The sequence below is a fragment of the Mustela nigripes genome, chromosome 3 (genome assembly GCF_022355385.1).
Source record: "Mustela nigripes isolate SB6536 chromosome 3, MUSNIG.SB6536, whole genome shotgun sequence".
Lineage (NCBI taxonomy): Eukaryota > Metazoa > Chordata > Mammalia > Carnivora > Mustelidae > Mustela > Mustela nigripes.
The window spans coordinates 179,888,648-179,916,475 of record NC_081559.1 but is presented as its reverse complement, the minus strand read 5'-3'; the positions used below and the strand labels follow the sequence as shown (position 1 = coordinate 179,916,475).

Genomic DNA, 27,828 nt, shown 5'->3' with positions numbered 1-27,828 from the left:
TTTTCTGTGTCTCACTGATTGACCCTTCAGAATCACTGTCTCTGAGAAATCAAACCTCCAGTGTCCTACAGCTCCTATGGCTTCCTCTTAGGAGAGGGTTGTTTAGTTTTTGTTTTCGTTTTTTCCTTTTTGTCTTTTAGAGTTTTGGGATTAGATCTCTACCAGGGATCTTGTCTTGAAGGCTAAAGTAATGAGTTATTCAAGTTTCATGGTGGAAATTATCCTTTCCCAAATCCAATTACATTCCAGCTGGCAAATAGCATTGGCTGTCTCAAAACACAAACATCTGGAAGAAGGCTTGAATTGGCCATTACCCTGCCTCGTATGTCTGAAACCTTTCTTAGATAGTAGGTTAGGAAGCACGTTTTTGGCTGGACAAGATAAATACATTTTTTTTAACCATTAAATCCCTGAAGTACCTTAATGTAGACCAAGTAAGATATAGAAGTCACAAAAGCCATGAGAGCACCAATCTGTTTAATAATTATACTCAACTACTTCGCTGAGACCAACAAAACCATGGAAGTGTTTTTAATAAATCATATGTTTTGACTCTAAAAGATCAAACTGACAATACATTTATTTGTGGGCTCGTCAGTTAGCTAACTGGAGAGCTCAGTCATTCAAAGGCTGGTCTGAATAGAGCTGTTATTTGGTCATTATGTTGACCCAGGGACTGGAAAGAAGAACTGAAATTAACATGTTCACATTTAATCTCGACCTTCATTCTTTAAGGATTTCTCTTGTAGGTTTGGCAAGGAGACACTGCTACAAAGAAACCCTCAGTCTGAGAAGCTATTGAGCTGTTCACTAACTGAACACCAGCAACCTCTTTACACTTTCTGGTCCTTGGTTTTGTCTGTAAAATGTCGGTGGTAATTGCTGGGGTTAGCAGTGATGTTACAGTAGATAACGTATGCAACGACATGCCAAACAGTAGGTGCTCACTACATGGCACTATTTTTTATTGTTGCTGTTATTATTAAGCTATGAAACAGAGATCAGACTGGTACCATACACCAAAAACATTGAGAATTGTTGCCTGAATTGACATCAGTTGACAATGCCCAATCTGTAATAATTAGTGAAGGAGTCAGGAGATAGTTGACATCAGTGAGCGTAAAATGTGTTCCTTTGGATACATCTGGAATTCAGCTGTGGAAAAAGTCCACTCCCTTCCCCCACTTTTAAGAACACCCATACAAATATCAGACGGGTTAGCCCACTGTCCTCTTTCTCAGCTCTCATATGGCAGCAAACCTTTGCTTGAGGCTTCCTGCTGAAGTCTGCAAATCTCTTTGCCTTGTTTCCTGTTGGGAAAATACATTTGATAAAATCCCCCATTGTCTGAAATTCTTTTTCTTATTCCAGTCACTTTTAGAGTCAGTGTCTGAAAGACTGGAAGATTAAAGGCAGTTTATTTCCTCTCCAATTCTTTGCCTGCAATTAAATTTAGAAAGCTAGCATGATAATTTTATGAGAAATCAAACTTACTCATAATGCAAATTTATGTTCCTAAACTTCTAAGGAATTATTCATCTAATAAAAATATTAACTACTAATATAATATCAGTAGTTAAATAACTTTTTTAATTCTTTACACATTAATTTTCAAACAGATAAATAATCTTTCTGTTACAAATTTTCTGAAACTGTAAATTCTTTGACTCATTCAACAAATATTTATTGGGTGACTAATATGTCTCAGGCACTGTGGGGTTTTTCTTCCCTGGGAAACTATAATGACAGGACAATTATTTTAATCCTGTCCTCATGGGGCTTAGAATCTAGCAAAAGAAATAGAAATGAAATAATAAATTCACCTAGTATGGTGGAAAGAATGCTTTTTATTAAAGCTGGAAAGTCAGGGGAAGAGGGTATTTGTCTGGTGAAGAGACTATGTTTATTTACAAAAATATCTTGATGAATTGTCTCAGTATGAAAAACTCAGGTCCTTAGAGTAATTTAAAGGACTTTAATTCAGTGATTCTCAAACCCAGCTGCGTATTAAAATAATACATGAATTAAAACAACAATAAAAATACAAGATGATGCTCCACCACCAGAACATCTGATTTCATTGGTTGGCTGAGACCCAAACGGGATTTTTGTAATGCTCACTGAGTGTTTCTAACAGACGATTCCAAGATTACTATTAATTTGCTGTGCTAGAACATGAAACCACTCCACCCACCACCATCACCACTATCAGCGCCCCCAACTTTTCAGGCAAGTTTGAAATACTTGTGCTCTGTTCAGGTAAAGACTAGGGGTCATATCCTATGGGGAGAAAGGAGGTGTTAAAAACGTGTTCAAAGATGCAGGTAGCAAGAGGTAGATAACTTGCATGCCACTATCATAGGGATTTGTACACAGCAATGATCAAGAGAAATTTAAGTTCCCTATTAATTCGTAAAATATTTGGAATAGTCTGGACTTCCATGTGTGCAGAGTGAATGGTCAATCCATTTATATTTAAATATTAGAGAAAATTATGATGCCATTATTCCAGAGGACTTGTGCACTGCCAGGGAACTGGCATCTCTTTCACCTGTAAACAAATAAATAGTCACCTTACCTTACATTACACTGAAATTAGTGTGAAAAAGAAAATGCTGAGAGATCATTTGGCAGGGAAGGGTCAGAAAGAGCTTCCTGGGAAAAACCCAATTTGAGCTGAGACTATATGGAAAATGTGTGTGTGTGTGTGTGTGTGTGTGTGTGTGTGTCTAGCAAGGAACCAATAAATCCAAAGATGGTGAACAGAGAGAGAGTTAGAGAGACAAGCCAGGCAAGTGGGGCAAAGGCAGTTATGTTAAGTAGAAGATGTGATGGAAGACTGAGCCATGGGAGATGCTGATATTTTACAACAAGGAACAGAGAACAGAATAACAAAGGGCAGTCAGAGCAGAGGTAGAAGAATATTATATAAAGACTAAACAGAGAGGTGCCTGGGTGGCTCAGGAGGTTAGAGCCTCTGCCTTCGGTTCAGGTCATGATCCCAGGGTCTTGGGATCGAGTTCCGCATCGGGCTCTCTGCTCAGCAGGGAGCCTGCTTCCCCCTGCCTCTCTGCCTACTTGTGATCTCTGTCTGTCAAATAAATAAATGAAATCTATAAAATAAAATAAAATAAAATAAAGACTAAACAGAAGAACTACCCAACTAATCTATGATACCTCCCTACCCACACAAATCACCAAACACTTTACTTAAACCATAACTATGGGAGACTGCTGTCATCCTTTTTATCTCTTTACCCCATATCTGCAAGTTAGGAAAGTAAACGAGATAATCCATGAGAACTCAGGAGGCAGGAAGGCACAGAGTTAGGAGCATAGGCTATGTCATCTCATCATGTATGAAATTTGATTTCAGAAATAACAGGGGACATGAGTGACTTCTTCTATGCCTTGGTTTCCAGCTCTGAAAAGAGGAATAACTACTACTGATGCCTCAAAATATTTGAGGACAATAAATGAAATAATGCATATTTTAACCACACCTTTTAGGTCATTATCATGGTGGTAATGTTAGCATATGATGATGTAATGTATAATGATATGAATTTACTATCTTCTGAGGAATACAAAATGTTTTATGTAAAGGGATGTGTATTGATTAAGAAATATTGTCAGGGTGTTAGCCAAGTTCCACCAGCTATGAAAAAAAAAAAACCATAGCACTCTTTTCGCTCAATGTTGTCATTAAGTTTTTTATTGAATCAATTATTCAAATACTGATTGAGCCTATCTTTATAAGACATTGTCCTGAGTCTTGAAATGACCACAATGATGAATTACAAATAGTCACTTCCCTAAGTCACTTTGCAAACTGAAGCGTGAACTATAAAGGTATAAAAATGACTAAGTTATAAAGCAATACATGGTTGAATGCCATAAGAAGCTAAAAGTTAAGTTAAATTTCAGAGGAGAGAAGTGATAAAATTTTGATAATCTATAGTCCCTGACCTTAATATTTCTTTTTTAAAAGGTAACTTTGGAAAACGTTTCTTCTATTGTTAGTAACTGAGAGCTCTAATTATGGGCCCTCATAATGCAGAAATGTTTGCCTTTTGAAAACTAAGCAGAAAATCAACTAATTTGCCACAAAAGTAGGGCAGGTTAGTTCAAAGCAATGTAGGCACAGAGATAAAAAAAAGAGTAAGTGAATCAGAAGAGGAATCACAGGAAAATGAGGCACACACACGAAGTGGAAACAAATAGGGTAAAAGTGGATAGAACCCTTAGCCTTTGTTTTAAATTTGAGTTTTTCTGATCCCCATGATAAAGCCGCTCCAAATCTGGAAACACAGATGGAAATGGCTTACCATTATGAGAGTGGTCTTAGCTAAAGATGTGCAAGAGCATATCCGTTCCCACTGCCAAGAGAATCACGGTTGTAAGTTGCACCATGTGACATGTGAATCATCAAACTCCTCACATCTGATTCCATGGTCATGAAGCAACCTCTGATTAAGATTTGGCTTCCCATGTGCATCTGCCTACAGGGACTCAAGGGGCTGATTATATAGGCTTTAAGTATATCCAGTTCTCATAAAACTGTGCAGTAGCTTCTGATTATAATTTGGCATCCTGTTCATCTTGACTACATGAAGAAAATAAATTGGTTACATGAACTTGACTATCTCTGATTTTGTGACAGTGATTTCTTATTGTAAATTCAAAAATTGGCATTGTTTTTACACATCAGGCTCAAGAAGTTGGTCCATTTTAATCTATCTCAGCAGATGGATCTGTTCACATGATGACGATAGTAGATATATTGGCTTGCAACATTGAGATTCTGAGATATGGCACATTTAATAGAGTATATATCTCTTCGTTGCAGAAATGAGAAGAGCCATCATTTTGCTATTGTGATGAGACCATGATATTGCTCATGAGGGTTTTCTTTTCTCTGAAACTTTAGTTCTGTTCTACCTAGTTCAAGAACTTTCTTCCTATCCCCAAAATACTGGGTAGAAGGCATATTTGTTTGGTTTTTTTGTTGTTAGAGCACAAGGTAATGTCCTGTAATAAATTTACTACCAATTACAGTGGTTTAAATAAGATAAACCTTTCTTTCCCTCAGATGTAACAACCCGAAATTAGGTGGGTGGTCCAATGTAGGTAAATCATTCTACGCCACAAAGTTATCCAAGGATCCAGGCTTGTGCCGTGGCTCTGCCATCCTCAAAATGTGGCTGGTATTTCGGGATTCAAGGAGGCCGATTCAACTGTTGATCCCATTTTGCATTTCCCAGTAAGTGGGAAGGAGGAAGAGAGGAAATGTAGGATGAGCAACCACGTCGTTTTCTGACATTACAATAGGTTTACTTAAGACTCGGTTCCAGGGCACCTGGGTGGCTCAGTCAGTTAGGCATCCCCCTTCAGCTAAGGTCATGATCCTAGGGTCTTGGGACTGAGCCATGTATCAGGCTTCCTGCTCAGTGGAAAGACTGCTTCTCCCTCCCTCACTCTCCCTTCTCTGCTTGTATTCACTTTCTAGCTCTCATTCTCTCTCTCTGTCAAATAAATAAATAAAATCTTTAAAAAAATACACAGTTTCTACTTCAGGATAATGAAAAGAAGTATACCTACATCATAAGTGTTTTTGTGAATAAGTTAATACACATATATGCTTTGGCAAGAGTAACCAAATATATAGTAAGTACTATATAAGTTATTATTATTAACCTCACTTTATGGTTTTGAAATGAATACAGTAGGAATAGAGATGTTCACAGAGTGGACATACCTCAGAACGAACTTCAAATATAATGCAGTTGTTACTGTTGTTTTATATTTAGAAAAGTGGTATTATCCCATCTTCTGTCATAAAAGATACAGATTCATACAGTGAGAGGAAAAAGGACTATCCTCCACATAATGCCCATACTTTACATTTTAATGTCTTTAATATTAGGATTTCACTACAAAAGTTATTCATTTTCTCTCTTATTGAACTTGTCCCCTTCTTTGTAACAAGTTGATCTCTGCTTCTTAATGCTTTACTTCTCTCCATCTCTTTCCCTCCCTTCTTCTTTCTTTCTCTCTCAACACACACACACACACACACACACACACATACACACAGAGTTGCTCTATGATACAGGCAGGAAAGGTTTCTAAGAATTTTTCCAGAAATATCTATGATTAGGAATAAACTGGGCACTGACATGATTCTAAAGACCACTAGGATAACAAATGTAGTCAGAAAACTCTCCCTCAAAATTCTGGATTTTTTAAGGATTATTTTCAAAATAGAATTGGGTTACACTTTGCTTGTTAACTCAATAAATATTTATTGAGCATATGTAATGAGTCAATATTTGTGTTCAGCACGGGGAATTCCATGGTGAGAAACATCTGGCAGTGAGTGCCACTGCGGTATTGGAACCCACGGGCTGGGGTAATACATACGTTAATGAGAGAATAATACATACAAAGGTGAAGTTATAAACAATTGGCATAGTGTTTCAATGAAGCAAAAATGATTAAGCTCTAGGGATCTGCTGTACAACATTATACCTGCAGTAAACAATAATATATTGTACATCTATGTATTTGCTAAGAGGGTAGATTTCTAGGTAAGTGATTTTTCCACAATATCTTTTAAGTGTGAAAATGAATACTAAAAACATTCTATATACATTCCATTCCATTCAACCAAGTAAGGGAGTGCGTATTAGACATACATAGGGACAGCTTCTCTAAGGAAAAGCAACTGAGCAGAAATTTTAAATAAGGAAGGGTTTACTGTTTAAGAGTGCAAGGGAGAAGTGGGGAAGAGTGCTCCCAATGACAGCCTTGTGGTCAACTGACAGGTTGCATATTGTCTTCCTGATTTTTATATATGGTTATTTGTATGTAAGTACACATCATACTACTTATTCTATCTTGCAACTTGGGTAATAGACAATATCATATAAATATGGGGCCTTAGTCTCTTTAACTAGGGGTTACATCAATATTTCCCCAAGTGTCTTTCAGATTTATCTAAAATTGCATGACTTCATAAATTTTCACAAATCATGCAAAAAAAAAAATCATACTGGGAGAACAACACATGTTAGACTCATTTTTTGTTAAGTATCAAATGTAAAGTTTCAAGGGGTTACTCACTTATAATCAATACCCGATCATCAAACCAAAACATATTTTTTCAAAACATCAGTTGTTTGGTGTGCTGTTCTCACATTTCCTAAGCTCACATACAACTGCAATAATACCTAGTAGTAGAACCAAAAAATGTTTAGTAATTAAATGATAGCAATAAAAATAATTTTAACATTGAAAACATGATAAACACATCCATAAAATGATAACTGTAAAATCAATAATCTTATTAAAGTTTAAAAGAATAATAAAAAAGAATATAAGACCCACAAAGATAATTTCTGGCAGCGAATTTAAGAAGAAAATAAATTATTTTTGTTAAGGTAGGATAAACAACATTTGTAGAAGAAAATTTTTATAAACTATCTCACTTAATCTCCACAAATTCAATGATGTATTATTACTTATTTTAAAGGTATGAAAATTTTCATTTGTTAGATTGTTATCTAGCTCAAAGCGATGTTAAAATTCCAGGATTTTAGCTCTACTGAATCCTTAAATTTAATAAATTGCTGTCTGATTCAAGTATCCTCTTTCTACTAAATGCCTCTTTTGCAACGTATACTCACATTCTGAAAGTCCTAATTTCTTAATTTCTTCTTATCAAAACTCTTTTTTAGAAAAGGAACAGAAACTCACAATGAAATCTCTGTTTGTAACCAGAAGAACAATCCAGCCCATCTGTCTTTACTAGAATTAGCATCTTGACCTAAAAATTAAAGTTCCATTGATATAATCCCAGTGTCACCATTTAAGAGGACTAGAGAGCTGTCTGCAGGACATGAGTTCATGTCAGTGTCCTGAAAGCCACACATCTCAGGCAGTTGCCCAATCTACTCTGGTGTGCAAAACCTTAGGAGATCCACTAAGAAAAGTACCCAAGCTGTCTCACTCACGTTTAACCTTTGTAGCCAAAACTGGGCAGGTCAAATTTGAATAACAAATGAGAAGAGATTTTTTGGATGATATCTTGTCCTCTTTGGATAAAGTTTGAGTGATGGTTAACTAAAATACTTCCTTGACAGAATCAGCCCCAGTCTTTGCCATTCATATAGGATTGCTGTATCCTGAGATGACGATTAGATAGGTACATAAATTTGCAAATGAATGCATTTAGTTTTATTGGGTCATGTTGGTTTAAATTGCTTAGTCATTACTACTATCGTCAGCAGCTATCAGAGGCTTATTATGGGTATAATTCTTGTAAAGTCTTTCATACCTTTCTATGTCATTTTAACTAACCTCATGGGATGCTTTAAATGTTATTGAATGTGGATTCATAACTATTTGTAGTATTGTGGTCATCTTCTAATCCACGACTAAGCCCATCTCTTGGTGTTTTCAATTTTGCAAGTTCTTTTGATGTCTGAGACCCAATTCCAGCGTAGGGGAGGGAGTTTTCCAATACCTCCAACAAGCAATTCTCAGAGACCAGAAACATGTCTGAGAATTCAATTCAACTCTGACACTACCCACATGGCATCAGATTCTACAGACTGAGGGTTCAGGCCTAGAAGACCATGGCACCCCCCTTAGGTTGGAATAATTTGCTGGAGTAGCTCACAGAATTCAGAGAAACAGTTTACTTATTATGCCAGTTTATTATAAAAGGAAGAGACTCAGAACAGCCAGATGGAAGAGATGCATAGAGTAAGGTATGTGGGAAGAGGCACAGAAATACCATGCCCTCTTCTAGGCACACTATTGTCTTCCATCTCCATGTGTTCACCAGTTCAAGCTCTCTGAACCTCCTCCTTTTGGGTTTTTACTGGAGGTTTCATTACACAGGTGTGATTGATTTTATAATTGGCCAATGGCAACTGATTCGATCTCCAGCACCCCTCCCCTTTCTGGAGGTCAGTGGGGTGGGACTAAAAGTTCCAACCCTCTAATCACATGGTCAGAACCCGCTGGCACCAACCCCATCCTTAGGTGCCTTCCCAAAGCCACGTCATTAACATAACAAAAGACACTTTATTTCTCCCACCACCTAGGAAATTACAAGGGTTTGGGGAGCTCTGTGCCAGAAAAGGGGACAAAGACTAACTGTGTATTTCATATCACAAATCATAATATTCCAAAATACTCTCAAATTTTACAACTGTGTTATTTGACATGCTCAAAGTTCTCCAAATGTCCATGTGAAATAAATGTCACAGTATCATATAAGACCTCCATGATAACTAATCCAGACTCTATGTACTTTAATAAATCTTTAGCAATTTAAGTGAAGTTATACAAAGTCTAACTGAGAATTACATGTACTTACAAGTTGGCCATCCTATAGGTCCCGTCTGTTATCCTCTCTGCAATCGCACATATCTGAGGTCAAATCATAGCTCTATAGCTCTTTTTGACCTTGGTCAGTATGTTTTGCCATAAAATAGAAAAAACTACAGGGTTGTGAAGATTTCAAGACACAATACATGAAAGCAATTAGCATGCTATCTTGCCTGTAGGAAGTAGTCAGTCAATAAATAATAGTAATACCAATACTAACATGATTTGTTAACCTTAAAAATAAAATTGTCAGTTATTTTACCAGCAAAATGTTTATTCAGGAATAGCAGAGAATTGCAGTCAGGGATAAGCAAGCTATCGCAAAACCACAGGCAGGCCTGAGAACAAAGGAGAGCAACACTCTTTTATAGGGGAAAGGAGGAGTTTGGAAGGGCTGTTATAAACAAAAAGACCATTGGACTAAAGTGAGAGTTTGAAATACAGTGGCTTTCCTTTAGCTGAGTTGCGACAGTCTCTCATCCATCCACTGGGCTGCTGCCAGGGGAGAAAACCTTTCTTGCTCTAGCCGGGGCCATCAAGTAGTATCCGTTTACAAGGTACGTCTGCTCCAGCTGAGGTCTGTAAATAACAAGAGATTGTAGTACAAGAGAGTTCTCCTTTCTGGACCCCAACTCTATTTTAGTGACGTTTCCCTGTATTAATTTTCACAGATAGATAGTAATTTATTTCTTCCTTTCTTTTGAATGAAGTGAACTTTGTTTCTTCCTAGAGTTTCCTTATTCGATTCGTAATTTTGTCCTGGAAGACACGGAAAATAAACCCATCCCATTTTCATATCTCTCGAGGGATCTGCATCTAGAAGACACTCAATAAATACCCTAGCAGGTCACCTAAAATAATAACAATAATAGCTACTAATAATTATGTTTGATTTTAGTCTTTGTCTTATGGTGTCTGATATATTTATGATAGTCTAGTAGGATAAGAATTGTTGTATTTGATTTTAATATTTAAGGATACGCTGTCCCAGAAGTTTTCAAGATTGTGCTGATAATAGAGAGAGGCAGGACTTAAACCAGGACTCCCTGGCTGTTCCCTTCCCAATGTTTTTCTGCCTACCAGATTAAACTGAATTTGGGTTTCAGGGAACAAAAATGCAATATATTAGAGATTTTGTGTATTAGCTTCATCATTTTGTAAGCAGTAAATCTTGAGCCAATTTTTATTTTATCTGATGGTAAAGTTTTAGGTACCAATGAGGATCAGTGGGAGACATATTTCTTTTGAAGAGGGTGATTTCTTGAATCCTTTAACTCGTATGAAAGAGATACTGATTTATACTTCCACACATATGTCTGAAACTGTTTGCCAGGTTTTGAAATCTTGGGATGGATTCAGATGATCTTATTGAAACTGGTTTAAATGGAGGGTTTGGGATTTAGAACTTTCATCAACAGATTGACTAGCTGAAGAGACACATGCTAATCCAAAATAACTGGTGACATCGTAAAGATCTATGATTTAAGGGTGAGCTTGCTTATTACAGACATTTACAGTTGCTAACAGCTGCAAACATTAGGCAGTCAGGAAGAACATAGCCGGGATGTTGCAATACATTTGAATTCAAGGTGATAAGGAATGCAACATTTGTTTAATTCTAAGACTTAGAACATGAGTATAAGAGGCCACAAAGGCTCAAAGAATTTTTACTCAAGGGAATAGATACCTGAAAATATGGTGATTAAAAACAATGAACAATGTATTTTTTGCTTGCTAGTTCAATAAAAAGTAAAGAGTGCGCCACAGTTCAGTTCTTCCTGTAAGAGAACAAAGGATGATGATGTAGCTTCTTCTCTCCCTCCTCTTTGGCACAAGCAGCTGCTGATTACCTTTTCAGGATAGCTATAGCAAGAATTCATGAAACAGACAGAATCTTCTGGAATATGAGGATCTTCTCTTCTGAATATGAGGATCATATTGGGCATGAAACACATAAGGGAGGAATGTTCTGGCACCGGCACCACACGTGGTCACAATAACGACAGAGGCTGAAATCCAAAAAAAAAAAAAAAAGAAGAAGAAGAAAGAAAAAAAAATTCATTATGCAAAATAAAATTCTGTGCTGAAATATTGCATGGCTTCCATAACAGTTGTATTATTTGAAAAATAACAGAGCTGCATGCCTCTGTTTTATGTGAAATTTTGGCTTGGTGTTTCTCTCATTTTCAAGAATTTTTTAGTCTTTCTTTCATATTTAATTATTTACTAAACTGAAGAATACCAAAGAAAGATTATTTTGTCCCACTGAGAAAATGTCAATATTATACAGTTTATATTAGCTTCTCTCTCTTTTTTTTTAAACAGCAAAACAAAAACAGATTTCTAGTTCTCTTCAATCTACCTCCCAAATAGCCAATATAGCCAAAATCAACCTGGCAGAATGACAACCAAAACTGCTTTTCTAGTAGAATGTATATTCTAGGGGTAGATAACTGAAGTAAACAAGAAATACATATGAGATAATTTCAAAGAGTTTTAGGCCATGAAGAATATAAAACAAAGCAGTGTGATAGAGAGTGGTCTGGAGTGTATTCATTCTCTATTTCTGCAAAACAGATTGCCAAGAATTTAGCAATTTAAAGCAGCGCAATTTATCAACTCACAGTTTTCCTAGGTCAGGAGTCTGGGCATGCATAATATAGCCATCTGCTCAAGGTCTCCTCAGGCCGCTATCAGAGTGTGAACCGAAGTCACATTCTCCTGTGGTGCTCAGGGTAGTCTTCCAAGCTCATTCATGTTGATGGCAGAATTCAGTTCCTTGCAATTGTAGGACAATGGTTGTTATTTCCTAGTTGGCTGTTGGCCCAAAGTAGTATCAGCATCTTGAGGCTGCCCTCAGGTCCATGCTATGTGACCCCCCATCATAGGCTCTCACAAAGTGATTGCTTCTTCCACATAAACAGAAGAATATCTGCTTTCAAAGGGCCTGCCTGCTTAGCTCAGGGCCACTCTAGATAAGTGCCCTTTAGATTAATTTCTAGTCAACTTATTAGGAACACGATTACATCTGTATACTTCCTTGTGCCAAATAACATAGCATAACGATGACAGTGATATCCCAACATATTCACAGGACTCATGCATACTCAAAGACAGTAGATAATGCAAAGTTATAGGTAATTGTGGGTCATCTTAAAATTCCAACCACTACCACAGTGGGTAAGCCCACATTAACTAGCATAGACAAGAAAGATTTCTTAGGGAGGTAATATTTGAGTTGAAATGTGAATGTTGAAAAGAAGCCAGCTGTATAATAATTATGGAAAAAAAAATTCCAGCAGAAGAAATCATGTGTATGTAGGCTTTGCTGTAGGAGGTAACTTTGTGGGTGCAAGAAACAGAAGACCCAAATGCCAAGGGCAAAAAAGATAAGATCATGAAAGATCTGTAGGTCATGCAGTCTTCAAATTTTAAGATAATTAATAGGACTGCATTACATGAGTCATGTGAAATTTGAATTCAAAGTTCAATAGAACGTATTAGAGTGATTAAAGCAGTGAAGTACCACACTCTATTTCTTCGCAAAATTTCAAAATCTTTCAGTTTCATTTTTTAGAATTATTTATTTATTTAAGTAATCTCTACACCCAGCGTGGGGCTCAAACTCATGACCCCGAGATCAAGAGTCGCATGCTCTTCCACCTGAGACAGCAGGCTTTCAGTTTGATTTTTATCATCACTTATATATTTGATAATTTAAAATGCTCACATGAAGGGCAGTAACTATAAGAAATAGAACTTGACATGCAGTCAGCAAAAAGAGTTTTCTATGTCCTTCCTTGTCACTGTAGGCTGCTCTGACGTCCCTCCAGGAAATAATAGACAAAAAAAACAAAATGAGTATAGACTTTAATTTCAAATTAAATCATTTGCATAGTATAATTTTTTTTCAGGTTTCAAATGATTTTTCCTAGGTGGTTGAGCATTTTCTGAAGAAAGGAAGAATGAATTACTATATTGAATCATCACAGGGTACCGTATTATTATTTGCCTGACAATTGGTTCCCATCATTCACACAAATGCTACATCTGATTTGAAAAAAAATATGTTTAAGTTTTGAAAGTAAACTGATATTTAATCTCCAGGTGGACCAGTAAAGTATCTATTGAGGTTACTGACTTTTCCAACTAAGTAAAATACAGACCTGGAGCCAAAAGCTAGATCTGATTAATGGCTCCTACTTCTTGAGAAATGGAATAAAAGAGACATCATTTACCTTAACACCAGGGAAAAAAATAGAAAACTGGTCAAAATACATGAAACTACAGTTCTCAGTCTATTGGGCATCACGTATTAAAGCCCAATGACAACCAAAAACATGGGAAACAAACATGATGAATCTTATGATCGCCTCAGATTATTGCTTGGAGAGAGTTTCCAGGCTATAGTGCAGGAAGAGGGAGCCCAGGCAGAGCTTTGCTGTCTCCGTGAGTTGAGGAAAAGAAAGAGGAAGTCCTGGGAAGACAAGATAGCAAGGGTTCACAGGGCAAAATACCAAAGAGGAGAAAGCTTAATAAAAAGAAAATCTTAGAGATTAGTGAAGAGTCCCCTTTGAGTACTCACTGGATACCAATTAGCACATGCACATGAGAAAAGTACCCCCCCCCAAATATTGAAAGATTAGGAGGAACAATACCCATAGGTTACATAGTACTTTTAATAGCACCTGTTCCAACCAGTCTCAGCAGAAAGTCTCATAGGAACTGGGCATTGAGTAGTATACTCAGAATAATTATGCTTCTATAGAGGGGAAAGTTAACCCTATATTAATGACTGCCTTTTCTGGCCAAACATGCCTTAAAAGGAAGACTCAGAGAAACAAATTATTTTCATATAACCTAACCACATTTCACTACAAAGCTCCAGAATATTTCTGGAAAAGCAAAAATCCAATACCCACCCCTCAAAATCTTCACAATTGTGGCACCCAGTAAAACATTAAAAGTTTATAAAGGCAACAGGAGAATATAATGAATGCTGAGGGGAAAAACTCAATCAGTTGAAACAGATACAAATGAACACAGAATAAAATTGATGGACAAGGACATTAAATCGGACATTGTAACAGTGTTCTGTATGTTCAAGAATCCAGAAGAGATATTTAAAATATAGAGACATAAAAAGGTTTAAAAAATACTTAAATTGAATTTTTATAGATTAAAACTACAATGTCTAAAATGAATACACTAAACAGAATTAAGGGCATAGTAGACACTGTAGAAGAAGAGATTATTGAATTCGAAGGTAGACCAGTAAAAACTATAATATGAAGCTAATAGAGAAGAAATGACTGAAAAAACTGTTAGGATCAATGAGCTATGGAATTATAAGAAGCCTAGTATATGAGTAATTGGAGTCCTCAAATGAAAGATAGGAGAAATAATTTTTGAAGGAAAAATGGCTGAAAGTATTCCAAATTTGTTGAAAATAAGTCTATATATCTAAGAAGTGCAATGAACACAAGTGCCACAAACACGAAGAAAGTGGTAACATGGCCCATTATAATCAAATTGCTTAAATCAGTGATAAAAAAGAAGTCTTAAAGTAGCTAAAGAAAAGAAAAGACATTATATACAAAGGAATAAAAGGAGGACAGCTGATTGTCACTGGAACAATGCATAGAAGACAGTAAAGCAACATTTGCATTAAATGCAAGACTCAGTTATGTACTCTTTCTAATAAAACAACTTTAAATATAAAGACAAAAAAATTAAAAAGATGGAAAACAATAGGTTAACACTAATCAAAGGAAGCAGAGTAGCTTAATTAATTTCAAACAAAATAGATTTCAAAACAATCCTACTATGGAGAAGGAAGGGGCCATCTCATGATAAATGGAACAATTAATGACAATCCAAAATGTTTATGCCTCAAACAATAGAAATTCCAAATATTGAAGGAAAAATTAGTAGAACTTCAAGAAAACATAAACAAATCCAGTATGAGAGTCAGAGATTTCAAGATTATTTCCTCATTAATTGGTAGAAAATGTACACAGAAGGAGCACCTGAGTGGCTCAGTGGGTTAAAGCCTCTGCCTTCAGCTCAGGTCATGATCCCAGGGTCCTGGGATCAAGCCCCATATCAAGCTCTCTGCTCATCGGGGAGCCTGCTTCCCTTCCTCTCTCTCTGCCTGCCACTCTGCCTACTTGTGATCTCTGTCTGTCAAATAAATAAATAAAATCTTTAAAAAAAAAAAGAAAGAAAATGTACACAGAAAATCAATAGGATAGGTAAGACTAGAACAGTTCTGTTAACCAACTTAATAGACATTTACAGACCACTTTACCCAACAACAGTTTGGTAATATTTCTATTGATGTACACACAAAACATCTGCCAAGATAGACTATATTCTGGGAATTGTCCCCCCAGAAAAGGTGAAGTAATTCAAGTAAAAAATATGTTATTTCATAACAATAAAACCAGATTAGAGGGGGTCCTGTGTGGCTCAGATGGTTAGGTGACTACTTTCAGCTCAGGTCATGGGATCAAGACCTGCATCGAGACCTGGGATCGAGACCTCCATCGGGTTCCCTGCTCAGCCAAGAGCCTGCTTCTTCCTCTTCCTTTGCCTGCTGTTCTGCTTACTTGTGCTCTCTCTCTCTGTGTCTAATATATTTTAAAAGTTAATTAATTAAAAAAAATTTTAAATCTTAAAAAAAATTAGAAATCAATACCAAATATATCTGAAAAATCCCTAAACATGGGAAATTAAATGATACACTCCCAAATAATAACTTGTGCATAACAAGAAGATCAAAAAACATTTTTTTTTTAATTCGGTACTTTGAACTCAATGAAATGAAAACACCAAATGTCAAAATGTGCAGGATGCTGCTAAAACAGAATTAGAGATTAATTTGTAGCCTTAAATATCTATTACTAAGAAAAAAATCTTCTCAAAGCAATGACCTGGGCTTCCATCTTAAAAAATTAGAATGAATAGCAGCAATGGCCTCAGTCATCAAACTGTGGAAAGAGCCAAGGTGTCCTTCAACAGATGAATGGATAAAGAAGATATGGTCCGTGTATACAATGGAGTATTATTATGCCTCCATCAGAAAGGATAAATACCCAACTTTTGTATCAATATGGATGGCACTGCAGATTATGCTGAGTGAAATAAGTCAAGCAGAGAGAGCCAATTATCATATGGTTTCACTTACTTGTGGAGCATAAGGAAAGCACGGAGGACATTGGGAGATAGAGAAGTGAATGGAGGGAAATCAGAGGGGGAGATGAACCATGAGAGACTGTGAACTCTGAGAAACAAACTGAGGGTTTGGAAGGGAAAAGGTTGGGGAGATGGGTGAGACTGGTGGTGGGTATTAAGGAGGGCATGTAATGCATGGAGCACTGTCTGTGGTGCATAAACAATGAATTTTGGGACACTGAAAAAAATTTTTAATTTAATTAAAAAAAAAGAAATTAGAATGAAAGCAAATAAAACTAAAGTCAGCAATAAAGGAAATAATAAAGTCTACAGTGGAAATGAGTGAAATAGAAAATAGAAAAACAATAGCAAATGATAGGAAAAATTCCAAAAACAAATCAAAAATTAAAAATGACTTCTTGGGGCACCTGGGTGGCTTAGTGGGTTAAAGCCTCTGCCTTTGGCTCAGGTCACGATCCCAGGATCCTGGGATCGAGCCCCGCATCAGGCTCTCTGCTCAGCGGGAAGCCTGCTTCTCTTCCTCTCTCTGCCTGCCTCTCTGCCTATTTGTGATCTCTGTCTGTCAAATAAATAAATTTAAAAAAAGATAGTTTAAAAAAAAAATGACTTCTTTAGGGCACCTGGGTGGCTCAGTTGGTTAAGCATCTGCCTTTGGCTCAGATCATGATCCCGGAGTCCAGGGATCAAGTCCTGCATCGGGCTCCCAGTTCCAGGGGGCGTCGGCTTCTCCCTCTGACCTTCTCCCTGCTCATGCTCTCTCTCACTCTCTCTCTCAAATAAATAAATAAAATCTTAAAAAATAAAGGCTTATTTAAGGATATCAATAAAATTGCTAAATCTCTGGTTAGATTACCTATAATGGGGAATGGAGAAGATACATATTACCAATATTACAATGACAGATGTGACCAATACAGATGTTATGTATATAAAAAATATCAATGGAATATTATATACAACTCTATGCCAGTAAATCCACCTACTTAGGTGAAATAGAAAAACTATTTGAAAGACAATAAACACCAACATTCATAAAAGAAGATGCAGATAACCTGTATAGCATTGTATTTATTAAAGAAAGTGAGTTGTAGTGAGAAAACTTCCCACAAAGAAAACTCCAGGCTAAGTTGTTTTGATAGCGAATTACACCCAGTATTTAAGAAAGAAAGAACACAATTTTGCAAAAATTCTTCCATAAACTTGAAGATCACATCCCAAATCATTCAATGAGATCATTCTTCTGATACCAAAACCAGACCAAAAAATTAGAAGAAAAACAAGCTAGAGACTTCTATCTTCCATGAAAATAAATTCCCAAAACAATTTTTTAAAGATTTATTTATTTTAGAGAGAGAATGTGTGAGCGATATGAGTGGTGCAAGCAGGGAAGAATTGTGGGGGGTGGTTTGCAGGGAGGGGAGAAGGACAAGCAGTTTCTACTGAGCTCAGGGGTCCACATTGGACGTAATAATATTGTAGTGCACCCCCAGGTGGCCTGGCAGATCAAACACAAGATTGTCGAGAAACTGGGGTGAAGTATCCCTTTTTGATGCTTATTCTTTCTTCTAGTTCTTTTCTTCTTTTTTTCCTTCCTTCCTTCCTTCCTTCCTTCCTTCCTTCCTTCCTTCCTTCCTTCCTTTCTCCTTTTCAGACGACTGAACTACCATCTTGGCTGTTTCCACAGCTCCATTCAATAGCAAATCCACCAGAACAAGCATTGTGAGTTCAGGCTGGTTTCACCACGAGAAATCTTTCATTTCATTTTCTCCAGAACATTCACATCTCAACCTTGGGTCTATATATTAAACGGTCCTTGTTAATTGGAGTAAATGAGAAAGCAAGCATTATACCAGACATTAAAGAAGATGGTAAAGAAACTAAATAAATAATAGTTTTACTTGCTTCTATGCCTCAAAAAGTCTCATCACAATCTCTTCTGTCACTATATTATGAGCTAAAGGAGAAAAGAGAAAAAAAATTGCATTAGCAGTCACTTTGCTTTTGCTTCAGATTTTCCATGTCTAGGAAGAGATACCGATGTCTTTGAGCAAGATAGAAATAATTTTGTAGAGTGAAATCAGGAGTCCAGCTAACAGACTTAAAAGATATGAACGAGTTTATTCAGAGTATATTGAGTACAGAAGCACTATATATATATATAATTTATCTCTTGTAGAACTTAACAACTACCCTCTTAGTTTCTATTATTTGAATTTAACAAATAAAAGAAAGGAGAACCAGGGACTCAAAGAAAAAACCCCAAGTGAGAGCATGGCAATGCTGAAATTTGAAATTTCAAGTCTGACTCCCCAAACTCTTATTAGTATGTTTGGTTTTATGAGGTATGTTGCTTTTAGATTCAAATTTCTTAGCTACAAAAAGGAAGTGAATGGTGGTCATTCACTTCCTTCTCCATTACTTACGGGGCTGTTCTATGCTAAACATGTCCTATGGTTAAAATAGTGAGCGAAACATAGAAATGACACGTAACCTAATAGAAAGACAAGGAATGTTCGGATGAGAAAAGAACAGGGATCCCTGAAAAACTTACTTTGAGCTCACAACTCAAGAGGAACTCTCTCCTTACAAGGAGCAGGGAGAGAATGGGCAGGACTCCCTTGGGAAGTGCTGACAGAGGAAAACAGTGGGAACAGACCCGGGGGATGAGAGGATCATGGCTTTTTCAAGGGCCCAAGTGTTGTCAATGGAGCTGGACGGAGAGTAGGGGGATAGATTTCCATGACGGACTCCTCCTAACCAGTGCGGTTGTTCTGTGGTTAAAAGTCAAAGACAGACAAGGCCAGCCAGTGGAAAGTGCTTTATACATTAGAAATCACTATATGACTGTGAGGATTTGTGGGAGTTTCGTTGGTTTCCTGTGTTAAAAGTCTATAACATCCCCCCCCCCCCAAACCATTCTTAAAGTCTTAGCATAGAGTGCAATCTTTTCATGGCATGAAATTGGGGGTTTACGGAGAAGCTTCTGTTTCCTCATGGACAGAGTTGGAAACAATTTTCAACAGAAGTTAGCTTAACTCCTGGGGTGAAAATGTGCTTCTGTGCATTAAATATGCAGCCCATGGCTGTTTCTAAAGAAGCCATCCTCTGACTGACAATATGCATTCATAGTCTGATTCATCATACGTGTGTGCTCTTCTTAGCTGAAGACAGGAAGAGCCAGAGAAACCCAGGATGTCTCCCAGGACAGAGAACAGAGGAAGATTTTCCTCACTGCAAAACAGAGGAAGAAGGGGAGGGAAACCTGTCAGTGGATGACTGATGGGTTGGTAGCTGGGTGGTCTTGTGGTGAACTATAACCAATTCCCGTGTGGGTATCCTGCCTATCTTCCTTCCGTATTTGATCCCTAAGGAGAACTGGACCACTCCCTCTCTCCATAGCATGCGGTGGGGATGGGGACCCAGCTCCTTCCTCATCAAAACTATTTTCTTTCACTCAGGACACCCGAGAACAATTGCCTTCTGGATCCAAGTTCCACATGGGTGTGGAAAATCTCTTAAGACCCCTGGCTTGATGGCACGGCTGGTTTAGGAGTCACTGTCAGGTACTACTTGAAATATTTAATGTTTCTTGGAAAGGTGTTATCTCGATTAACCCGGCTCTCCACGAAAGGCAACCCTGGGCCAGGAGACATGCGTCAGTGAGGGACCACCCTCCCCCCCCCGCCCCCTTCCCTCTCCCCCCAATCCCTCCACTATAGTTCGTTAGTCACCAGGTAGGCAATTTATCAAACGCTCAGGACCTCAGCATCCAGATCTGGGAGATGTTCAACTAGAAAATTCCCTTCCAAGGATAGACATAAATTCCTTATTTTGATTGTTTAACTGCAAGCTTAAATGAAAAATGAAACAAGGTCCTTAAATAATATAATAAGTGAGGCTTTGCTTTTGTAATGAAAAACAACAACAAAAACAAAAACAAAAACTCACCCAGGTCCTAGCAGAGACAACCTGGCTTCTGGAGAAGAGGGTGGGGGAAGCAAAAACAGGAACAGACAGGAGTGAAAGCCACGAAGCCTGGGTTCTAGAACTCAGCCACTAAGGAACTGTGTGCTTTTTCAGGCTCTGGTTTGGGGCCTGAGATCGAGTTTCCTCAGCTGAGAAGTAATACCCCACAATAAGGACCATATAAAGACAATAACACAGATACGCGTCTGTAGCATTTGACATTCTGTAATTCTCATCTGCAATCTCAGTTCCTTCGCGCACCACCTTTTAATGAGGATGGATAGAAGCCAGTAGGATTTCTCCTGGGTCACAAAGTCCCAAAGTCCTGATGTGGCACAAACATACCCTAAGGCAGGCTCCAGGGCTGTGACTCTCCCGTGGAAATTGCCAGACAGATGGAGAAGTCTCTTAGTATAATAGCACACGAAGCTGTTCGCTCTGCCCGTAAGGAGTGAAGGTTAGGACATGAGGGAGGAACACAGTTAAGACCAGAGGCCCTGGGTGGTGAGGCTGAGTCCTGGCGCCCGTGGGTCGCCATACTGCACAACTGGCCCTCTGGTCTTCCTCCTCCACCCCACCCACCAGCACCCACGTCCACCTGTGATATGCCTTCCTCCCTGGCTTCACAACCCACCTCATCCATTTCATCTTCTCTGTATTTTTCTCCCACGTTATATTACTGCTACTTCCAAGCCCCTTGTTAGAAAGAGGTGATCAGGGGTGCGTGGCTGGCTCAGCTGGTTAAGTGCCGGACTCCAGATTTAGCCTCAGGCCATGATCTCAGCCTCATGGGATTGAGTCCTGCGCTGGGCTCTGTGCTACAGGGGAAGCCTGCTTAAGAATCTCTCCCTCAATCTCTGTCCCTCACCACTGCATGTTCTCTCTTTAAAAAAAAAAAAAAAAGGAAAAGAAAAGAAAAAAGGTGGTCAGAGAAGAAGGGGAACCACAGTCATTGTAAGTAACATGGTTTGAACCTAAGCTTAGCTTGTAGACCACTAACTCTACTCAGTGCACCGATATCCATTGGACAGTGCTTGGAGGACAGAAAGAAAAAGGCTATTATAAGTTCTTTGATACTGGAATTAAGTTGCTGAAATTAGGGGTCATGCAATATAATTTTTAACATTTCAGATATCATAAGGTCATTGAAAAGGCTTCATAATTATAGAGGAGTGCAACTGCAGAGCTGTACCGATGAAACTGGCAATTTTGCATTTTTGCTATGTATCAGATTAGACAAAATCTTCATTCATTCATTCATTCATTCACTTAGCAGCCCTGCGTAGATCATATTCAATGTGTCAGGTAATGTGCTGGGGGTCTTAGGACCAAAGACATTGGCTTTGCTTTAGGGGAGAACAGACGTGCTAAGTAGTCATCACACATGCCACTACTCCTTTCATGCTTGTGGCAGACCTCATGTGTCATTGCCAGCACACTTACCCTCAGAAGCCATCTCAGCAATAGTGCAACTGATTCCAGTTTTCAGAGTTAGCTTAAGTGGTCAACACTTTGGTCTAGTGTCACTGCAGAAATACTCACAAATGTATGACTGTGCGTCTACGCTACATTTAAAGTTTGCTTGACGTCCAGTTTCTGCTACACGGATATACGTACCAAGAAACCATAAGCTGCCCTACAGTCTCATACTCAGCCTTCCAGGTGGCTTTCTGCCTCAGGTACCCAGCACTCTGCAAATTGGGAAGAACATAAGTGATTTTAGGAGTTGCAAGGATATAAAAGACAAGCTTTTCACTCCTTGTACAAGGATTGCGATCTCTTTGCAGTGCGGCGTGTCTCCAGTTAGAATTTATGGTTCGCACATTCTGTGCCATTGCTCTGTTGACTGAAGAGTTTAGAACAATGAGAAACCACTTTTGACCTCAGAGTGATGTGGAAGTAAATATCAATCACAATAAAGCAAGGATAGAGGCATGAACAAAGCTCTGGGAGAATCCAGAGGAGAATATGGTTAATTCTGCCAAGGAGCATCATAAAATGGGTGAAAGCGAGGGATATCTGTACTGGCTCTTGAAGGGTCAGTGGAATGCAGGAGGCTGAGAAGATGAAAATGAGCTTTCTAATGAGAGAAAGCCTGAGCGAGACAAATACACCGAGTTTTGGAAAAGCATCGTGCAAAACAGGGCTGATAAAAAACGTTTGGGCCCAGATTATGAACAGACATGAATACCAGGTTCATGGTACTATAAATGAAAGAGTAAATATTACTCCTGACTTGTTTATTCCCATTATTTCCAGTTTGTGTATTTTCTAGGCTGGCTAAATGTGCACAAGCCAAGGAACAGTTGGTTCTTGCCACTAAATGAGCCAGTACATCCACATGGGAAATCTGTTATAATGTTCCAGAAGGAAAAAGAAGAGAAGGGAGGGAGGAAGGAAGGGGGGAAAGGGAGGAAGGAAGGGGGGGAAGGGAGGAAGTGTGGGAGGAAGTGGGGAGAGGGAGGAAGTGGAGAGAGGGAGGAAGTGGGGAGAGGGAGGAAGTGGGGAGAGGGAGGAAGTGGGGGAGGGAGGAAGTGGGGGAGGGAGGAAGTGGGGGATGGAGGAAGTGGGGGATGGAGGAAGTGGGGGATGGAGGAAGTGGGGGAGAGGGAGGGCGGAAGGAAGGAAGAAAAGAAGGAAGGAGGAGGAAGGGAAAGAAAGAGGGAGGGAGAGAGAGACCAATCATAACTGAAAGAAAAGAAGGAAGAGGAGAAAGTAAAGAGGGAAATAAAAAGTAAGAAATCATTTGGGTCCACTGCCAACAAGAGTTAGGAAAGCTGATTTCTTAAGATAAACTGAAGTAAAACAAAATATGCTCCATATGTGGAAACTGTATACTTAGTTTGAGATAAACAAAAACATGTTTGGAGAATAGCTGCCATAATTAAAAAGAAATTAAAAGAAAGAAAGAAAAACCATCTGGGGATAGATACATATTTAAACACACACACACACACACACACAGACAAAAACACACAGTGATTTCAAAACTTGAAGACTTTTTCCTTTTTTTTTTAAGTAGACTCTCTTGTTGCAAAAGGACATTGCAACAGTCTTTACCCAAAGCACCTCATGTCCCAGGCTGGCTGTACAGGGCTACTCAGCATTGCTGAAACGTCAAAAGATCTTTCCATATCCTGTCCTTTGCTTCTGCTTTTTCTTCCCTTGCTGTGAATGCCCATCCTCCCCTTTCCCTCTGAACAACCTCAGCTTATCCGTGAGCTTATCCACCCAAATAGAATGTCATCTACTCCCAGAGGTGTGCCAGACACACAGCCGAGTTGAAAATGGCCATTCACCTATGGATGTTATGCTTCTGTCTCAGTTTCCCGGGGCTGTCCTAACAAAGTATCACAGACTGGGCGGCCTAAAACAATAGTTTACTGTTTCATAGTTCTGGAAGCTAGAAGTCAACATCAGAGAGCTAAAATCAGGTTCAGTTCTTTCTGAGGGTTCTGAGGGAGACTCTGTTCCATCCCTTTTTCCTAGGCTCTAATAATGGCTGGCAGTCCTCGGTGTTCTTTGGGCTGCAAATCCATCACTCCATTCTCTCCCCCATCTTCACATGGTGTGCTCTGTCTCTCATGGCCATCTTCTTACAAGGGCGCATCATGTGGCCCCACCCCACTCCAGTCTGACCCCATTTAACTTAACAAGTCATATCAACAACCACCTCATTGCCAAATAAAGTCATTTTCTGAGGTGTTGGGACTTGGGACTTCAACATACCTTTTTAGGGACACAATTCAACCCATAACAACATGCCTCTCATGTAGACTGGTTTCACCGAAGGAGTCGGGTGTATGCAGGTCTATGTCCCCCATCCCCAGAGAAGTCATGAGAAACTCCATTTCAAAGACTGTACATACACCTTTAACCTTGTGTTTCCCAGGCTGAGCATAATAAATGTAGTAAATGGTTCAAATTGAATTCAGTATGGAAAGCTTTGGACAGAGGGGTTCTGACTAAAGCCAAAAGGAGGTTAGGAGATAATTAAGTTGAAGGGACACATGGAGCACATGGTGACCCTCTTTGTCATGACAGCTTCCAGACAGGGATTTCTTCTGCTATAAGGGGCAAGGCGGTAGAGGAGACCCTTTGCCTAGAATAACCTATGGGCTGAAAACATCTGAGAATAAAAGACCCATGTCTGACTGTAGTTCTTCTAGGTAGCTATATGGTATTGATACTGTCACTGCTCCTCTGTTTACTTCCATTTATCCTCAAAAGATGAGAATTAAACTAGAAGGGGACTAATTTTAAAACTAGAGCCAGAAGCACTCTTTTTTCAAATGAAATATTTCCCAAAGCCCCAATTTAAATAGTAGATCTATATGACTCTGTCAAAGGTCTGTGAAGACAGTAAGCCTACAGTGTCACTGACTCAGTCATCCCCAAGGATTCTCCACAGGAAGTTCTAAAGAATTCTGGAAGCATAGATTTAAAATCACTTTACAGATGGAAGGCCAGGTTTGGTTTGTAGTCATAAACATAGAAGGTCATAGAGGAAAAGGGGTCTGGGGTATGGAGAAGAAGGAAGAGAAGGGGGAGGGGGAGGAAGAGGAAGAAGAGGAGGAAGAGAAGGTGGGAGAAAGGGGAGGGTAAAGGGAGGAGAGGGGGAGGGGATGGATGAAAAAGCCTATTAGAAAATAAAAGTTGCTAGGAAGGAGATGGCAAAGAAAGATAGAGATCTTGGACAAATCTTTCTGTGGCCATAGACAAGTATTTCAAAGTGGTCTCCCAATTTTATCTTTGCCCTCATGTAGTCAATTCTACAAAGAGTTGACCATTTTCACAAGGACATTGTTGGGTTTAACCATATCATAACTATATGATCACAAAGGTACCATAGTCTGAAGGACAGCCAGAGAATGTGGAAGACTCCATGCAGCTTTCAACTAAAGCATCAGAAAGATCATCATACTCAAGGTCTCAATATCTGAAAAACAACTTTATCATAAGTACTGTTCAGCACATTTTGCTCCAGCAGTCATGAATTGGTTATATTTCCCAGGTACACATTTTGTTGCAGGTGTCTCTTCCTCGGTGAATGTTGGTCCTTCCTTCTGACATGCCCGTCTCTACCTTCACCCCCATCCTTCCTTCCAGATGTAACTTAAACTTAACATTTTCCAGAAAACCTCTGAACACCTAGGTCCAATCAACCTTTCCCTTCTCCACGTTATGCCTCTTCTGTAGTTTGTATGAAATGATACAGTTATACCATCACACAGAATTGTAAGCTCTTTCAACAGCAGCTAATTTTCAAATAATGAGCTCTTTTGGAGCTCTTTATTTGTGTTTTCTCCCTGATTCTTGTTCACTGTGCCTGGCACAGGATAGGTGTTATAAATGTTTGTTGAATTCACTAATGAGTCGGGGAGTTTATTTCAAACTGTTTTGAAGTTTTGGGGTAATCTTGCAAAAGCATCAAGATGAGAGTAGACAGAATTTGAATATCAGTATTCAAATTAACTTGTAGAAGAGAAATGAAATACTGTAGTCAAATCTCTAGTGGCTTCGTATTCCTGATTCAACCCAGTCATGAAGAGGGAACACACAAAATGGACATTCTTTTTTTTTTTCCAAACACCTTGGAAATTAGCCCAAGAGCCAAATGTTTTATTTTAATGGTATGTTTCTTCTCCCACACCACAACTAGTAAACATTTCAGATCACACATACACACAATGTTTGTTTGTATTTACTATAATTCCCTATGCAACTCCAGATGCTTGGACAATTTAGGCATCTAATACATGTTTGATGAATTAAGGAATAAAGGAAAGAATACTTGAATAAAATGAGCTAAGATTCTGACATCCATTAGCAAGCTGTTACCAGTTTTCATCTTCCTAGTTGGAATGGAGTCCATCCATTTCGAGAGAGAGAATGGAAAATGTGCTCCAAATAACCGGTCTGTTCAATGATTTTGAATCAATACTTAAAATATAATCACCTTTAAAACATTTGGTATACCAGGAGGTTCTCACTCCAGGCCTGTCCCAACATTGCCTTGTGAGATTAACTTTTTGGCCAATAAGATTGAGCTTGGTCCCTCCTACATTAATATAATATATTCTGACTTCATGATACCGGAGTTTCTTCAGGTCTGATGTAGTCCAATAAGACTCTGACATGATTATACAGGAGGTTGGATGGACAGTAGGTGTACATCCCAGGCAGACTTCTACTTTGTTGTCTTTGTTAGGCAGACGTCATCTCAAAGCCTTAATTTAAAGAAATAAGTTTTTGTGTTTTTAATTTTCAGGGAAAGCTGTTGGGGGTGGAGGAGTCATCCTCTGTGCCTCAGGCAATGTGCCTCTGGCTCCATACTTCTGTCCCTCTCTAGATTTAAAAGTCTGCTAGTAAGTGGAAAACTTCTTCTTAGAAGAAAGCTTCATTCAGCATTATTTGAAAGAAGCATGTCTCTTGGTGTAGGAGGGCTAAATGCTCTCACTCAACACTTCAAGTGGTTTATCAAATGTTTCTTCCAACATTTATTTATTTCCCTGATTGGTGTCAGGGTGGCAGGCCATGTCTGAACATACATTCATACAGCAGCTTATAACTCACCGAGCCTTTGTCTGCATTGTCTTCAGAGAAGCTCACAAGTCTTTGAAGGGCTGGTCAGACTGATTTCTGTTCATTCTTTAGCTAGGGAAATTGAGGCTTAGAACTTTCAAGATTTAGGGAAAGATCAGGGCACCTGGGTGGCTCAGATAGTGAAGAATCTGCCTTCCCCTCAGATCATGATCCCAGGGTCCTGGGATGGCGCCCCATGTTGGGCTCCCAGCTCAGCGGGGAGCCTGCTTCTCCCTTTCCCTCTGCCTTTCCCCCTGCTTGTATTCTCTCTGTCTGTCTTTCTCAAATGAAGAAATAAAATCTTAAAAAAAAAAAAAAAGATTTAGGAAAGGATACATAATGAAAATGGGAGGGATTGTGCCTTGAACCTGTTTGATTTCTAGGTCAAGTCTACTTGATTTCACCACAGCGCTCTAATGAGCATTTATGAAATGGTTTTGATGGCTCGTGCATTCTTTCCTTCAACATATTTATGGAGGATCTATTACTTGTAAGTATTGTCCCTGGTGTTGGTATTATAATAGTAACAAGTCATTGTTCTTTCCCTCATTGAGTTTGTGGCGGGGAGGAAAAAGAGGCATTTGCAATACTTACTAACTCCAAAATGCAAGCAAACAAACACAGTCTCTAACTGGAAGGAATCATTTTGACTTTTGCCTCTGCTAGGACAAGCAAAAAAAG

At 38.7% G+C, this 27,828-nt stretch overlaps 1 long non-coding RNA gene across 1 annotated transcript; it reads right to left on the bottom strand.

Annotated features, from left to right (window-relative positions):
- Positions 1-9,913: 9,913 nt before the first annotated feature.
- Positions 9,914-12,108, bottom strand: LOC132013261 (uncharacterized). Its single transcript, XR_009402941.1, has 3 exons — positions 12,024-12,108; positions 11,250-11,408; positions 9,914-9,978 (listed from the first exon to the last, which is right to left on the bottom strand). It is a non-coding gene; the product is annotated as an uncharacterized LOC132013261 (long non-coding RNA).
- Positions 12,109-27,828: the final 15,720 nt, after the last annotated feature.